The sequence below is a fragment of the Haliaeetus albicilla genome, chromosome 13 (assembly GCF_947461875.1).
Source record: "Haliaeetus albicilla chromosome 13, bHalAlb1.1, whole genome shotgun sequence".
Classification (NCBI taxonomy): domain Eukaryota; kingdom Metazoa; phylum Chordata; class Aves; order Accipitriformes; family Accipitridae; genus Haliaeetus; species Haliaeetus albicilla.
In genome coordinates this window covers 38,344,354-38,361,792 of record NC_091495.1, presented here as the reverse complement: position 1 = coordinate 38,361,792, position 17,439 = coordinate 38,344,354, and positions in this window count along the sequence as shown.

The following is a 17,439-nucleotide window of genomic DNA, read 5'->3' as shown; positions in this document are numbered from 1 at the left end:
TTTAAAAAGTTCAGTTCCTTATATCAGAAATACTAAAAGTGTTTTGTTTTGAATCATGTAGTAGTAAAGCATACTTTGCTGTGAATGAGGGCTCTTAGTTCTTAATCATGCCTGCTACAAGGATAATTTTGTACAGAATTAATGAGAAGGGTAGCTAAGAGTAACTACTGAAAATCAATGCAAGAGCTAAGAAATTCTCACAATGGAAAAAAGTAACACTGGCTTTCTGGGAGTAAGTAAAACATTGTCATTTACTGAGGTCTTTTAGTCTCACTGTGCCACTGTAGAGAGAGCATAAGTTTTGTTCTGCCTGTGGACAGACATTTATGTAATGGGTTGATTTTAGAGGCAGAAACATCACACTAATATGGAGAGACACTATCGGGTATACATGTGTATGCACATGCACACACACACCACCCCCTCCCTTGGTCTTGTGCCAAAAATCCCTGGGATATGCAGAATGACAGTATTTTCCTCCCTCTTTAGTGGGATAACCAGCTCATTAAATCTTAACGTGAAGGTTATTTTATTATGAAGTGACAGATCTAAAGATTTACTTCCCCATTCTTCACCTACCTTCTCCCTTCTGCTTATTCCTTTGTATTTGTTAATGGCCTTTCTCTTATTATATAATCCTGTCAAGAGTGTAAAAATATCTCTCAGGACTGCTCATTTGGTCTAAATCATTCAGCCTGTACTGGTGACAAGAGAAAGTGTACATGCCACGGTTGATGCAGAGAAAGAGTTCTGTCCTATCCTCCAGTAATTGTCACTGCATGACAAGAAAAGTGTAAGATTTAACAAGGTCATAAAGTAGAACGGCATGAACTGGTGTGATAGGTATATTTTTCATTAACATTCAGAAAATCTGGATTCAGTGGGACAATAAATTACAGCAATTGAGCAGGAATGACCCATTTGATTGTTCAACACTTTCCAGCAAACCAGTGAAAGCAGCAGGGCTGGGAGCACCTCTACCATCACAACAGCAACAAGAAGTATCTTCAGTAGCGTTAGAACTATTATTCCCTATGTCACCAAGCTGCCTCTGGTGATTTCAAGAACTAGAATCATACTCTAAAGTAGTAAGAAAACTGAGTCTTTGTAACTAGTTTAGTTTTGAATGTAATGAATGTAGTGAAACCAAGTATTTCTATAAAACATGATGTGCATCCACTTTAAAATGCTGAGTACTGACTACTGATTGTTGGGTTATGGCAAGTTTCCAGTGCAGATGCCTAAATCAACACTAGGGTAAAATAAAAGTAATAAAAAAAGAAAAATAAAGATACCTAAGTGGATTTCTCCTTTCACCCATTTCCAACTCTATAATAATACAGTCCCCTCAAAGACTGCCACGTACCCGTGGCTAGAGGCTGCAAGACTGTGGTTAAAAATTCTTAGCCAGAGTGGAAAAGAAGCTGAAGGACTAAAGACAGGCGCACAGAAATTCCTAAGCAGAGACACCTAAATTTATTATTGTGCATTACTACCTTTCCTGCCAGCTCATCAGCTTCCTCTGCTGACCACACTTGTCATGTTTATCCAAAGTCCTCTGTGTGTTTGCTTTGCGTGGTGTCACTCAGCTCCCTTTTCCTCTGATTCTGCTGCATTATAACTTGTATTTCAGCAGCTGGCATTTACGTTGTACATAGACATGATGCTTGCATCCACACTCAAAAAAAAAAAAACCCCAAACAAAAAGCCATTTAGAAAAATTAAGGCAGAGTGAGTCCAGGATCACTTCCGTGCCCCAGTACCTTGTCCTCACATTTTCATTTGTTTTTGACTCCAGACATTCAACTTTCTAAAGATTAAGCCATATGAAAGGACTCAGCAGATACCTGATTCTCTCTTAGATGTTATACTCTGCAAGAAGGACCAAAGCAGCTGCTCTTCTCCTCAAACTGAAACGGAGGAGATCCAACCCAGTATAGGCAAAAGCAGTTCAAACTACTCGATACTTTTGCTATAGATAGGTAGAAGATACCCTATGCAGCTCAACTCTTGACAGTCCATTGATATTGAAGAACTAAGCTTTAAAACTAAGGAAACAACTTCAGCTTCTCTGATATTTGAATGAGTTGAAGGTAACATTTGAAAATCTATTATCAAATAAGACATCATTCTACTTAGACACATTTCTCCTATGTTCGCTATTGTTTTTACTATTTCTGAATAATATTTGCATAAAGATTGGGTCTGTTGCTGAAAAGTGAGGACACTCATTATTGAAAGGAGAACTAAAACCCAAAATGTCACTTTATATCATGCTTCTTGTGATGATGTAAAAATATAAAAAGAAAATGATTGTTTAAATAAAATATGAATGGAAAAATCATTATTCCATATAACAGCACATAAAGATGGATATACATTACATAATCTATGTAACTCCCATAGAGGAAGGAGAAGGATGGTTTTATACTGAAGTTACAGAACTGGGAATACGAAGATCAAATCAATTCTGAAATCTATGACACTTGGAATAGTCAGTTTCCTTGCACTGTCTTTCCTTATCTTTTATATGTAAGACTATAATATTTCCCTAATGCAGAGATATCCTAGAAAGAGAAGCCCACTATGAAACATGGCATTTTCATTCTCAGAATCATACCATTACTTCCCTCCTCCTGTTATCTCTATTTCCTTGACCACTCAGGTATTACCTGTCTTGACTAGCTCTGCTCTGATTTTTACCTTTTCCCCCAAAGCAAACTTCTTTCAAGAACTGCAAATGCTCAGTCTTTTCTGTTTACTGTTGATGCATCCAGAGTGGTCGCACTCCCTTAAAACAAAGTAAAAACAAAAAACATTTTACACTTTTCCCCCAGCATCTCCTTCCTCACACAAACATTTTTCTCATTAAAGCAGTCACAACTAGACTGCTGTAACTCCCTTCATTTTATCCTATTGCATCCTCAAAGCTATGTGCAGCTCCTGAAGCAACTCACAACTGAAAAGATACAAACATACCTTAAAACCACACCCACTTCCGCCCCCATATGAAAATACAGCTTTCCCTAACACCCCCCGAGGTACAGGTTATATCCCTTCCAAAAGCACAGCATCCAAATCTTCCCCGATGAGACACACATAACTGAAAAATATGTGAACAATTATCATCACTCTTGTGAGTAATGGGAGCTGCTGGGACACACACATCTTTTGAAAAAAATCTGACTTTTTAAAGGTGCTAATTAGAAGCTGAGGTCTTTTGAGAAATGTCATACCATTTGTGGGTGATGAACACTTTTGAAAGTAGGACCCTCAATGTCTTTATCCCCATTTCATATATACACCCTCTCATTACCTGGAAACATCTGGGTTTGCTTCTTAGAAGCTTGCCCACGTGTAGCAATTATTTACTATTCATTACCACGACCTTCTGCTTTTCACAGCCATCTACAAATGTGTCAGATTCAGGAAACTGGGACTGAGTAGGAAACAAGCAACAGAGATCCTGCTTTTATGAAAACACCAATAAGATTAAAATTCAAGGGAAGAAAAAGTACATTAAGCTTAGGCTTGATTTACAAACTTTTCAAGGAAGCAACAGTTGTTCTTTAAAGGATGTGTTATGATCAAACTAATTTACGGGTCTGTAAGCGAGTGGTGAAACCTCTGTACTTAACATTTATGGGGAAAAAGAACTTAACAGTTTTGCTGCATACAAATTCAATTAAAATTTTACTTAGGAAAAGGTGCTGTGATTTTTTTCCTTGCATTTTGTCCTTCACTAATTACTTTTTCTTTTTAATACTCTCTGCCATCTAATACACTTGGAGAAATATCTTCGCAAATAGCAGCCTCATTAAAACCCTGCAATACAGTTTACAGAGATTACAGATGTGTACAAAAATGGATGTTGCTCTTTAAAAAGTGCATTTTCCCCTGATACTCCTTGAAGAGTAAGTTATATGCCAAACAGACTGTCATTTTTTTGAACAGGTGAAGAAACCATTATAAAATATCCTAGACAACCATGCACCATTTTTATCCATGCTTATTTTAATCCCTCAGTACATGGTGCTATTATGCATGCAAAAAGGTAATGAGGCAGGCAAAGGTTATTACTAGGGACACTATTGGAATGATGAGGGGCTGCCAATGCATAAGACTAACCTCAGGCTATCTGAAATTGAAATTTTTGGTTAAATTAATAACTCAACATGAGACCAGACGGTAATGCTGTCTGTCCCCTGCAGGGCTGAAAATGTCTTTTGACATTAATAAAAAAAGAAAGGGAGGGGGTGTTACCTGTGAAGACGTATAGAGAAAATCCACTCAGCTGTGTTGATGGCACAGAAACGTGGGAGGTGGGAAACAAATGGAATAAGACAGTGCCCTTCCTTGACTACTTGACAAGCCAAGTGAATGCTCCTGCTGACTGTGGGTAAGTTGCAAGAGGAAGCTAATAAGTCCCTCCATCCTTCCCAATACTTTCAGGATTTTTTTTTTATCACTAACAAGGGAAATTGCCTCATTATCCTCATTATTATTCATAACAGCACCAGAAATTTTCTGAGGTATTTTACAGAGCAGTTTTTAAAAAAGCCCTGCTCCCAGAGCTGAATAGTTTACAGTCTAATTTACACATGCAGCTCTAGGTCAGAGGCACAAACAGCATTTACGAAGATGGGTGAGGAAAGACAAAGATTAGAGTAATAACATCACACGGTTAATTTGCTGTTCCTATGCGCAAAGCTAGGTGCAATGTTTGGCTGAACTGGTGATATCTAGACACCCAAGACAGACCTCTCTTCTTTGAAAGAGATGAGGAGGGCAAGGGAAGTGGCGGGAAAGGGAGAGGAGGAATATATTAATAAACAACATGAAGAAATCAAGTAATACTGAAAAATTAAGCTGGCAGCAATTCTAAACTGGCCAACACTTGCAAAATCTGTAGATTCACCTTCAGTCCTTTGGTCCAGTGAGAGTGCTCAATGACACAACACACAGACATCAGCAAGGACAGACTTCTGATAAATAAGAGCAAAACTGAAACAGGTTTTCTTTTTTTCTTGGAAGAAAGGAAAATGAAAAACAAAGAGAAGACTAAAATAACTCATCGTGAATGTCAGAAGACTGTGATATAGCTAAAGATCCACCCACTGGAGCAAATCTAGGAAGCCAGGAGAAAACTGTATGAGAAACTACCGCATAAGCGACAGGAAGAGGGAGTCACCAGCAGAAAGTATATTGCATCCTATTAGTTCTCTCCTGAAAGAAATCTGTGGGCATATCTATCTTGTCTTGCATTGGTCAGACTGGTCCCAAAGTTGTGCATGGCCATGTCTGCACTGACACACCCTATTTCTACTACAAGTGTCTCTTAGAACTGTCTGGATTATACTAGCAAAACTCTGGGCTGTGGACATTTGGAGCTAACTTACCAACTTCAGCCTCTGAGACTTTATCATGGCAAAAGCAGGGGGGATGTTCCATTATAGACAGCAAAGGGCTTGTTGCTTTATAGACACTCTGCTGCTTGTGTATTTCAGTATTATGAAGTAGACTGTTGCCTTCTGTGCTACAGTATGTGTGCATGGTCTCTGAATTCTCACTCATTATACTACTAGACTTTAACAGTGTTCATAGGTTGTTTAGGATTAATGAGGCAAAAGTCCTCAATCAAGAAGCAATTTAAGAGTACATTGCTAATTCCACAGAGTTCTGTAAATGAACTAATTCAATACTGGTTGACCTTTTTATTTTGAGGGATGATTTGTGTCTATATTTTCTCTGAGTGGTGCCCTTAAGCAGTGACAATTTGGAAGGGCATTTCTGGCCCAATGACTGAAATCAATCATATTACAAGTAAGAGGAACACACAAGTCAGGAACAATACACTTTAAGAATGTACTGGCACGCAGCCCAGTAGTATGAGGATTATGGCAGCGTCTATCTGGGTAAGTAAGAAAGGAACACAGTTCCTTCAGATGGGCAGAATGAAAGGCAGAACAACCAAGCTGATTCATTTCTAAGACAGTGTGTCAGGAATGTTCTGCAATGGTTCTTTCTTGCTTAGTGTTGAGAGATACTGTCTCATTGCATTAGTTGGCAGAAGCGGGCAGCATTCAGACCCTGGCCCTTTTCATTATGCCTTGGGGCACAGCAATGGCAAGTGCATTAGACAGGGACACTGTTCTGAAAATGGACAGAGAACTTGAGAAGCTTATTTTGTCATTGGTACAGCATTACTACATGACACTGTCTGCAATTGGCTAGACCAGGGATTGTGATCCCTAATTTACCCTAAATTACCATTCTGCTATCATCAAAAAACAAAGAAAATATTGTTATCATTTTTACCAGGATGGTAGGATTTTGTTGTTCTTTGGGTCATGACGTTAAATATTACAGTAAGGACAGAATACTAGACAGACATTTGGAGATGCACGTTGACTAGAACTTAGCAGAAAATGAAAACAATTGTCTTCTTTAAAACAATGAGAAAAATACTTTATAAAGTCTGCACTACAACTACATACTACCATTAAAAAAAAGATTAATCAAGTAATAATGCGAGTTAGACTAAAATAACACTTAGATTTGGAGAAACCTCCTTGCTACATTATAACCCTGTGAAGCTTGGTCACATGTAAGGTATTCCTGACTGAGTACTGACATGCCTAGCAGTATATTCACCCTCACATGAAGGTGAGAAGGACAGGAAAGAACAAAATAAGCCCAAAAAAGAACAAATGTTAAGAAGCTTAGGAAAGCAATAGTTTTGTCTAATCTGAAATGACTCTTTTATTCTCTGTGTTTCTCATTGTAATTAAGATGGGATCTGCTGATATAATGGCAATGGATAAGCAGCATTTGTGTTAGTTTCCAAGAATACAAGGCAGATCATTGCTTTGTTCACAGTTTTTCTTACAATAGTGGTGAGGTTGTGAATTAACACACACAATTAGGGCTTCATCTTTCTTTATTTTTTTTTTTAATATGATAAATCTTTACAAATATTCATTTTTCTGCTAGCAGAAGGTTGCTAATTTTACTCTAAATAAATGTATTCCTGTTGTGATGTAGATTGTGTTTTATAATGCAATTTAGCTGGTTTTCTCCTTCCCTCCCCTATGCATAGATTTCAACAGCCTTTGTGGATAATGTCATTCAAGTAAGTAATAACCAGTAAGATCTTTCAAGTGAAGATATGCACTTCTCCCTACTGACAATCATTATCATTATGTCTTCACCTCTCATTTAGCAACCAGAAAGCCAAAGCTTAAATATGGGGTTCCGTTCTTTAGAACTAACACCTTTTCAGGTTTTGTGCCGATGCAAAGCAGCTGCAAACACTGGCTAGTTGGTGTTTGAGACACAGAGGAAAACCAGGAGAGTCCATCTACTGGTAAGGAATTTTAAATCTTACTAATATGAACTGAAATTTACAGTGGCAGGGAGTGCAAAACCAGATTCTGTCTTCTAGCTCCAGCAAATATACATTATACCAACCAACCAACTTCTCAGCAGAAGTCTTATGGAGCAGTGACCCTCAAAGCATCAAGTGACTCCACTCAAAATGAATGGTTCAGTCCCACTTTTGCGGTGCTTTATACTAATGCATTTTCACCTCACATTTCTAATTTGTGGAACACATGACTGTGCTTCATTATTGTCAGTCAGCTTGCCAGTGGTAACTTCTGAAGCCATTTCAGCCTAACGGCTTGCAACGGTCCTTCCTGAAGCAAGCTTAGGTGGTATCTTCTGGCCCCGAGAGCATATTTTAAGAGGGAATGAAGGAAGGACAAAAAGTAGGGGGGAACGTTTAAGAAATTCCAAGTGTAATGTAAAAGCTGCTCTGGAAATGTTAGTTTTATATAAAATCAGTGGTAAAAAAAAAAAAGTAAAAATAACATCTATCTTATTAACTCATGATGAACACATGAATCTTGGAAACGCTGGAATAAAAACACTACATGATAAGCAAGCTCACTTAAGTGAAGTTTTTTAGTTGCCAAGACAATTGCTCTAATCAATAATACTATAGTTTATACCTGGATCAAAGCCATACTTTCCACAATGCTTCTAAGAGAGGTACAATCAATTTGGCTGCATGCAGTGCTGAATGAGAGACAAAAGGGAGAGCGATACAGCTGCAGGGAATGTCTGAGTAGGTGAGGATGTGCAGAGGGTAGGGGGAGGGAGCAGAGAAAGTAGAGGAGGGGCTTCCTTACGGTTAAAGGACAGGATTGAACTAGGAAAATAGAAAGCAAAAAGCTGTAGTAACACGTTAAAGAAGTTGAAAAAAAATAAAGCAGTACCCTGCCTTGTGGGAGAGATGTTAACGTAAAGACAAAACATAGGGTTGGAACTTGTCTTTATGTATTACCCAATCTTGTCAGTTATCTCTGTCTTCCCTGACAGATACCCTTAAATATCTGAGGTACACTGTTGATGTCCTTCCTTATAACAGAAATAGTAATATCTAAAGTATATTCATAGTACTGTTTCACTTGATTGCCTAATAAAGAGGAAAAATCAACCTCCTACTTCAAGACATACCATCTACTGGGTGAGTCAATAAAGGCATGAGATTGCATTTTTTTTTAAATGACAAGCACTTTCTCAGGAATTTTACCCACAAATTACATGTTAAATATGCCATCACAAATGAAAGTTAATGCACCCAAATAGTTGCGGCAGGCAATACAAACACTCTGGCCATCCATCTGCTGGGAACAACAGTTAAGATCACAACTGAGGCAACTCCAGATATATACACATGCAGTAGGTCTTTCTCAAACTTTCCTTCTTTCCCTAACCTTCAAGACTGGCACCCTGATATCAGCCAGACCTATCAATTCCTGCTGCAAGTGCAAGCAAGGAAAATTCTAGAGCTGAGAGATGGCTACTCTGACAGTTTAACATCTCAGATTAAATTGAACAGAATTTCACAGGAAGAGAACCCTGTGCAAAATGTCAAACAAGAAAAGAGATTTTCAGGAAGCTCAAAGTACAGTAATCATACTGTTTTTCCCAGTATGTGGTTAAGTGCAGCTGACTTTTACATATTTACTTGCCTTGCAAACATTTTCCAATGTTTAAGCTGAAAACCTTACATAGTTTCTATTTAGTCTGTGGAACTCAGTAGATGAAAAAACATTTTTAAATTGAGAGGAGATTTTAAAGCTATTAACCATCTTTTTCCTTCTTTTTTACAAGACAAAATACATTTAATGACATGCTTCACAGCCTAAGTGACTATGGGCTGGAATGGGAAGAATTGTTGGCCTATCCCATTATGCACATTTACACAGTTGGACAAATCTGCAAGAGCCATGTGAAGAAAATTCACAGGAACTGGGACTCAAAATACATTATTTCTAATCCCAGTTCACCTACAGACCATGTCAGTGACTTGAGCAACTTTCTTCTAAAAGAGGGAACATTTTCCTACATCACAAAAGTTTAACAAGCCGAGACAGTCATATATATAAAAAAGAAATAACTACACATCCCTCCTTTAATGCAAAGCTTCAATTAGGTTAAATGCATTTATTACTTCAGAACTTTTCTGCTCATCCATCAAGCTAAGAAATACTAGGGAAAAGTTTAAATGAATAGTTTTCATTCACTTGCTCATAGTTATGTTCTCTGGGAAGCCTTTATTAGACTTAACTCAAGAAAAAGCCTCTTGCAATACACAGTCACATCAGATTACTACTCCTTGAAGACTTATGTAATGAAACGGACACATCTCCTTCTGCTTTCAATCTACATTCTTGCTTTAATTATACACATTGTCTGTTATGAAACCTTGTCATGTTGTCACAATGTGCTGAACTTTGCCTTGTCAGGATAGCTTTATCATTCATAAATATTTCAATGAGAACCAAAGACTGTTTATGAAAGATTGATTTCTTACAGTTCATTGACCCTTCCTTTGAGGCCTTTTATTAAAATTAGAGTAAACCCATCCTAGAAATCTGAGCATTAATTGTTAATATTACAGGCTACTGAAACATGGAGTCCTCAAGGAAAAGAGATACCCTGCTGGCTTAAAGTCATACATCACTGTAGGAATTAAAGGCAATCAACAGTTTAAATATGTTAATTTTCACATTCAGAACCAAACTGAGGTCTTTAATGGACTTTACATTAAATCAGGCAGGTTGAGTGCTTTGGAGGCCTCTTGTCAAAATTTGGTTTGGAAAATTGAACAGCAACCAGTTAGATGTTTAGGCACCCAGGAGTTTTGGCTGAGTCATCAGGTGCTGCCTGCTGTGCTGTCCAGATGCCTCAGTTAACCATACTGCTAGAAAACTGCATCTCTGCCTTTGAATCAGCCAGCGGCACAAGATCAGAAACTGGAAGCAGTGCAGGTAGATTCTCTGACTTTTAACAGCTGTTTCTGTTCTTATCTGGTGCCTTATGTATTTCAGCATTTTAAGTAGCTGCAACTTGACCAAGGGAACATGGGTGAAATTATTTCCAGAGGTAAATTTACTGCAGATCAAAAATATTAAAAAAAGCAAAAGGAAAGAAAAAGAAAGGCCAACAGGAGGCTCTCAAGTCTGTAAGCATCTCAGATCCAGGGTTCTGTCTTCCAAATTGCACTATGCATAGATGGATGCTACATAAATAACGTAAATCATTTAGCTGATCAAAAGCACTACAACAGCAAAGGTCCTCTTTTCACATTAATAACATCTTCATAACATCTTGGATCTATTTCTCCAGAACATTTTCCTTTTCCAAGAAAACCTCTGCTATCATCCTAAGAACATGCACCTACCTCAAGAACAAGCCTCAGCAACATATATACTTAAATGTCTTCCTTTGGGTGTATTTCTGATCTATTGGGACACCTTTATGATCATCAACTGATCCCTCTTTTTATTTCATATCGGTAAACACAACTAGGAGCTTCACTAAGGGCATTTAGTGTTGTATTTAAAATTTGTGTGCCACATCCAAGGAGCATACATAAACTACTAATTAATCCAATATTACTCTGTTCCTCGACATCATATTCCATCATTGTAGGGGCAATTGCTAATTTACATAAAAATGCTATCAAGACCCTAAATCCAAATGATCAATTACATGTGATCGTTCATTGTTAACAGGGGTTAGAGAAAGACAGGGACATCATTACTAGTTTAAATGTCTTTTATTTGCTCTAAAAGTCATACTTTAATGCGATTCTGTCAAGAATGCAGACCTGTCCTTGTACTTGGTCTTATTTGCTATAGATATGCCAGATGGCTTGACAGCCATTTCAGAAGCTTTGTATGCCAGTGTGCTCACCTGCAGGAACTAAAGACAGCAGGGGTGAGAATTTTCTGCCCACTCTCACCTTTAAAGAGAGTTGAGTGTCAACCACCCAATTCAAGACAGGATGCCAACGAACTAGGGGAAAGAGCTTCCAGGTGCTCTGCACCCAGACCACAGGTGCTTCCTTGTCAGCAAGTAGAATAATTCATAAATCAAATGAAGAATGGCGGGCAAGTAATTTTGCTTCTGCTCTAATTCCAATCTACCCCATGGCAGAAAAATCAAAATCTCTCCACACTATATTTAAAGTTGCCTTTTTTCATCTTACCTCTCCCCAGCCTGTGTTCCACTTTTTTTCTTTTTTTTTTTCCTTTTAAAGAGCAGTTGTTTCTCGTATAAGATTGCATAACTGCTCCTTTCAAAGAACAATGTTTACAGTACTATAGGCCCCTAAAGGTCACAGTGAGATGGCTTCTGTATATAATAACGTACCATTCTTTTCCAAAGAGCTTGAATGGGAAGGCCCAATTCTGCAACAAGCTCCACACAAACAGCACTGCCTCCCTGTGTAGTGAGTGGGAAGGATGCTCAGTCTCAATATAAATTGCCACCCTTTGCATTTAATGTCAGGGTCCAAAACAACACTGAACCCAGGGAAGAGAAAAAAAAAAGCTTCTTGTCCCCATTTAAATGGAGACAGACATGAATCAGAGATATGATGTGGACTTGCTAAGAACACACAAAGAAATTCATAACAGAGGACCAAAATCATGGTCTCCGAAGTCCTAGTTCTTGTCTGTTTTCCTCCTCTTACCTACTTCCCTCTGCGGTATGGGACACAGTGAGAGCAACAGTCACTGGAAAAGCTTTGCACACTAAGGACATGCAAAAAGTCACTTATTAGGGACAGAAAAAAGGGTCTATTTTTTTGTTGGCTGCTTTTAGCAACTCCTGAGCTCTTTGCAGTTCCTGGGAGCATAGATGATCTTGACCTCAAGACAAAACTACCTTCTGCTCATAATCAGATTCTCCCTGCAGACAAAACATCATTAACATTCAAAACCTAAAGTGTGTCATATTCCTACAGGTATAATTCCAATGGTTCATTCAACATGGTTAAAAAAACAAAACAAAACACAAAAATGCCACACCAAATACTCTCAGCAATTAACCAAGGATATTGATGAAATATAGACCTTATAATACTCCAAATTTACTTGCAATACTCATGTTTAACTTTGTGCAAGAAATAAAACTATATTCAACATATTGATTGATATATACTAATTTCATCAATAAAAACCCTCAGGTTTGGGGAGATGGTTAAGCCAGATATTGTACTGAACCTGTCAGCTTTGACACTCTGAAATCTAGATGAATGCAAACAGACTACATTTTTTGTTTGTTTTTGTTTGAAATTACACATTGTAACTTTTCAACCCAGACCAGAAGTTTCCTTTCAGGTGGATAAACAAAACAGGGCACTTTCCACCACTTAATTACTCATGCGTGAAATTTCATTTCCAGAGGAACTGTGAAGCCCTGAGCTTTCATGACAAGAAGCAAATTGACACTTGAAAGTCCTGATTATGGTGAAATTCTGATTTCACTGAGAGAATATAAATAAATTGCACAGTCCAGCATTATTTAATATGTAGCTCATCTCCGGAGAAAAGATTGCACCATGAAGATAAATCTGAGTTGCACTCCAAGTCTTCAGTCTTCCTGTAGAGGAAGCTGGTCCTCTGATTACTGAACCCAAACACTGAGCACCACAGCAAGAAATTTAGGACAAGTATTTGGTGGGGGGGAGGGGGGGGTGGAGCTTAAAATACGCTAGCATTGTTAATTGCACTAGGGCTTTTTCTCACCATTTTCTTCTTAGATTAAGAAAGACTTAAAGTACCCTTTGTCTCTTTGGTGCACTATCCACAGAACACATTAAATTACTACAGGGGCTTCTTGTGAATTCTGGGCACAGTTTATTAGCACAGGGCTGCGCATAGTTCACTGTCTGCTGGCATATTAAGTACACTTCCTATCTCTGAACTTCTATTACACCCTATCATAAGCACATCACAAATATTAGTTAATTGAACTTTGCTGACCTGGAAAGTAGGGCCACCAGATGAATGATCCAACAGTTAGAGTGCTAATTTGAGACCTGGATAATCTATTTTCCTGTCCTTGCTCCCTCTTGTCTTATGGTTGTTTTATTAACTCCTAAGCAAGTTACATGGCCTTTCATCAGTTCTGCAAAACAGAAGCATCGCAGTGAGCTTCCAAGGTAAATACTTTGAACGATACAAGGCATTCAGAGTTGCCCAGGGTAGGTCATATCAAGGGTCATTTAAATATTTTAGACAGCTAGTTACTACATATGTCTTTACAGACAGTGATCTCAAACAGGAAGATATTAAAATGATTTGCCAAAGGTCACACAGGAAGTACCTGTTATAACTAGCAACAGAACCCCCTTCTCCTGAGTACCATCCCTTTGCAAAAAGAAATAAAATGGCACACATTGGAGGGGGGAAGTATGTATGCTTCTCTAGGAAAAAAAAAAAAATGAATCCACAAACCAAAACCCCACTAACTTTATGGCAAAAAAAATACACAGTATTACTTGTCACCATTTTTAGAAGTGTCTCTTAATTACGTAGTGTAGTTGCAAACTACAGAAGGTATAGAAAGTCAGATAAGCTCCTGACAAATTCCAGGGTTCTCAGCAGGTGCCGTTTCATCATTTCAGTCCCAGTTAAGATGCTGCTGCAAGACCTCTGGAACCAACGCACTCAGCATTTTACAATATTGCAATTAATTCAACTGAGTGAACTTCAAAAGGTATGCTAAATGGTAATGACTTGGGTCATTAACTTTAACAATGTCGGTGTGTTTGCACCATCATATTTACTATAATTAGTGTGCATATTATTTAATAGTATGCTACACACAAAGTATTTCAATCTACAATCAACAGTACAATCCTGGAAAATATCAGTGATTCCGTCACATGTGTACCTGTATGCTTCCCCCCAAGACACATATAAAATAATTCTTTTATACTGCATACTAGTCTACCTCCTTTTGGAGAAGGTGAAAAAAGAAGCAGAGCTTTAGAAAACAGGCTACTCAGAAGTTAAAGAGGGTATTTTTAACAGAAATGACAAAAACTTGAGAAGTATCATTTGAAGACAACTTCTCTATTGCACTTGCAAACTAGATGACCTGAACAGCTGTGCACAGTCACACCCTCTCCTGTGCCCCTTTTTTAAAAAAGAATACTTAGCATTAAGTACCTTCACTGCAGTGAGACTACAGGTAGCCAATCATCTCTATCGTTAGAGCTTAACCTCTAAGGAACTACAGGGGTTTATAACTAGGAAAGCTAAGTTTAGCTAAGGAAATAACCCTGACAATGGTATCTATATATGAGTAGATCTTTTTTTCTCTGACTTGGAGCAATTACAAGACAGAATATCACACTCAGGCTGAGCTACTAGGACTAGCAGTAGACAGATCACAGAGGGAGGACAGGAAAAGAGTACTAATATAAAGAACCCTGAAGCAGACAGCAGGGGTTACAGATTATTACCTTTCTTCTGGTTGGTTGATCTTGATATCTAGGTGAATACACTATACACATTACTCTGTGTGACTGACCCAGCACCTAAAACCTGAGACATCAAGCCCCATACCTTCTTGTATAAATGTCAACTATCCATGAGTTAAAAATGTTCTTTGAATCATAACTTGTCAGTGTCCTCATGTTCCAGCATCTCCCATTTGCCTGTCGGCATTCTCCAAATGCCACTGCTGCTCAGAGCTCTTCCCTTGTCTTAGTTTCTAAATCGTATGGTGGCTGAACACATGGAACAAACCCACAGTGTTGCTGTGGGTGAAGATTCAGAGTCATTTTCCTGCATATGAAAGTGCTACGATGCTACAGAATGAGCACAACACCAAGAACATAACCCCCAATGTGGTCATTAAGCGCTTGGATCTGAAGAAAGAATCATATATATACTTCAAAATGGCTTAAGCTGAGTCAACTCAGTGAATCAACACATTCCCTCAAGACACAGAACAGCTGGCAGAAGTGAGCTTGCTGCTGTCTTTGCCCACAGCGTTCCACAGTTATCTTGTCAGCAGTGCAAGAGTAACAAATTGCATCTGCTTATTTCTGCTGTTGTCTTTAAGGTGGCTGCAGATTGTTGTTTAAACCTGAATTCTCGTCTCCCTGCAAGTACATTTGAGCACATCCATGCACACTTTGGGTCTGAATTTGCAAGGACCTTTGGTACTGTAAAACATGTTATGGATGCCATGACAAATCAAACAGGACTCCCTCAAGCCACCTATGAAGACAACTAGCAACTGTTGAGCAGATGTCATAGTTTCATAGTCTCAAAATTTGCTGTATTTTCCTTTGTGACTTTAAATGTGTCAAGTTTAAAATGTGTAAAGTTTATTTATTTTTTTTATTTTAACAAATTCATTCAGTGGTTATTAAAATCATTGTCCCTCCTACCAAATAGGGAAGTGGCTTTGCTCAAAGACATGACTTTCAGCTCAAGTCCATAGATTACATCTTAAATGGAAGACAACAAGAACACTATAATACACTTTTAGTCTGTCATTGAGAAGGTTACCTGTTGAAAGAACCCAGAAAGGACAGTCAAGGACTAGGAACGGCAGAGAAATTAGGAATAACTTAAGTGGCATGTGCTAAACTCCTGATCCTGAGGGGAATGGACTCGGGTCAAGTTAAAGAAAAGGCAATAAACTCATGATTGCCTGAGAGTCTTGTTGCTGTGACTATCAATGAAATGGACAGATCTGTTCAAAGAAAAATGCATCGAGACCCATGTCCCACAAATTAATTTACCACAAGCCACGAATCACCTATGACAGGTTATATACATCAGCAACTGGACAAGATTTTAGCTGGTGAGTAACAGGCAAAATAATCCTACAAAGAGCCCCTAACCAAATCATCTTTCTGCTCTGCGTTCCTGTGTGCTGCTCACTGATTAGCTTGTTCCACAGTCATGAGGAAAAGCAACATAAAACATGTTGAGGGATTTTTTTTTTCCTTTCCCAAAGTAACAAGTAGTTGACACCCATTTAAATATTCAACAGTGCAAGTGTTCTGCCATTTAGTCTCATCACGTTGCTACACTGTGGAAACACTGGCTCAGTTCACCTCTTAGATTTCCCAGCAGAAATAACACAAGCCTGGTGTGAACTGAACGTTTGTGATAAGCAAACTTCCTCCTGCTGTTCACGAAGTGAAACCTGAAAACAGTCAGTAACGCACAGCCTCCTCATTTTTCCAAATGGCTGTTGCTTCCATGCCTTTGCAGAGATCAAAAGCTTAATGGCTGTGCACTTGCTCTCTCATTTCCTAAATTCTGCCCCTTACAGCTACTAAGAAATACCCTAAGAATATCCATTATGTTAGACTTGCAACCAAAAGTTGGACTGAGGTGTGGAGCAGAAGGCTGGAGAGCTATTTCTTTAACTATTCCAAATGCCAAGGAACAAAGAAAATCTCTGGGACCTAGAACAAGAAACAGTGCTCCTGTTTATACACGAGTACAGGAAAGCACCATTTCTGCTCTTAGAAACATTTATCACGTGAAGTCTCACCAGCAGGGATTGTTATTGCTGCGTTAGGCTGACATCTGGCAGAGAGGCTTCGATGGAAATGGAGAAGAGCTGAGTGAGAAGTTGCCAAGAAGATGTAATAAATTCATTTCTCTGACACAGGACAAGCTTGTCATTAAATGTCAAGTGCTACATTAACAGCTGTAGGGGACCAAAACTGTTTCAACGTCTAGGCTTTTAGCAATATATGGCAAAAATCCTCGCCCAGAATCACTGCCTATAAATGGCAAAGTATTTTTGCTCTGGATTCTGTATGGAGTTAGACTGACAGTGGACTTGCAGATAATCATACATAGCTGTTACCCAAAGCACGTATGCGTAACAGAGTTGGAAATACCAGTTCGCATTTTGACAAGTATAACCCAAAATAATGCAGTATGTCACCAGTACCTAACAGAAAACTAAGACAGACCTGGCTTTAGATGCCAAATCAGGCATTCCTGATTTGAGTATGAAGTATCCAAATCTAAAGCCTGCCCCCAGTCAGTCCTAGATCAATCCTTTTGGCCTTAAATTTGGAAAAGAAAATCAGAA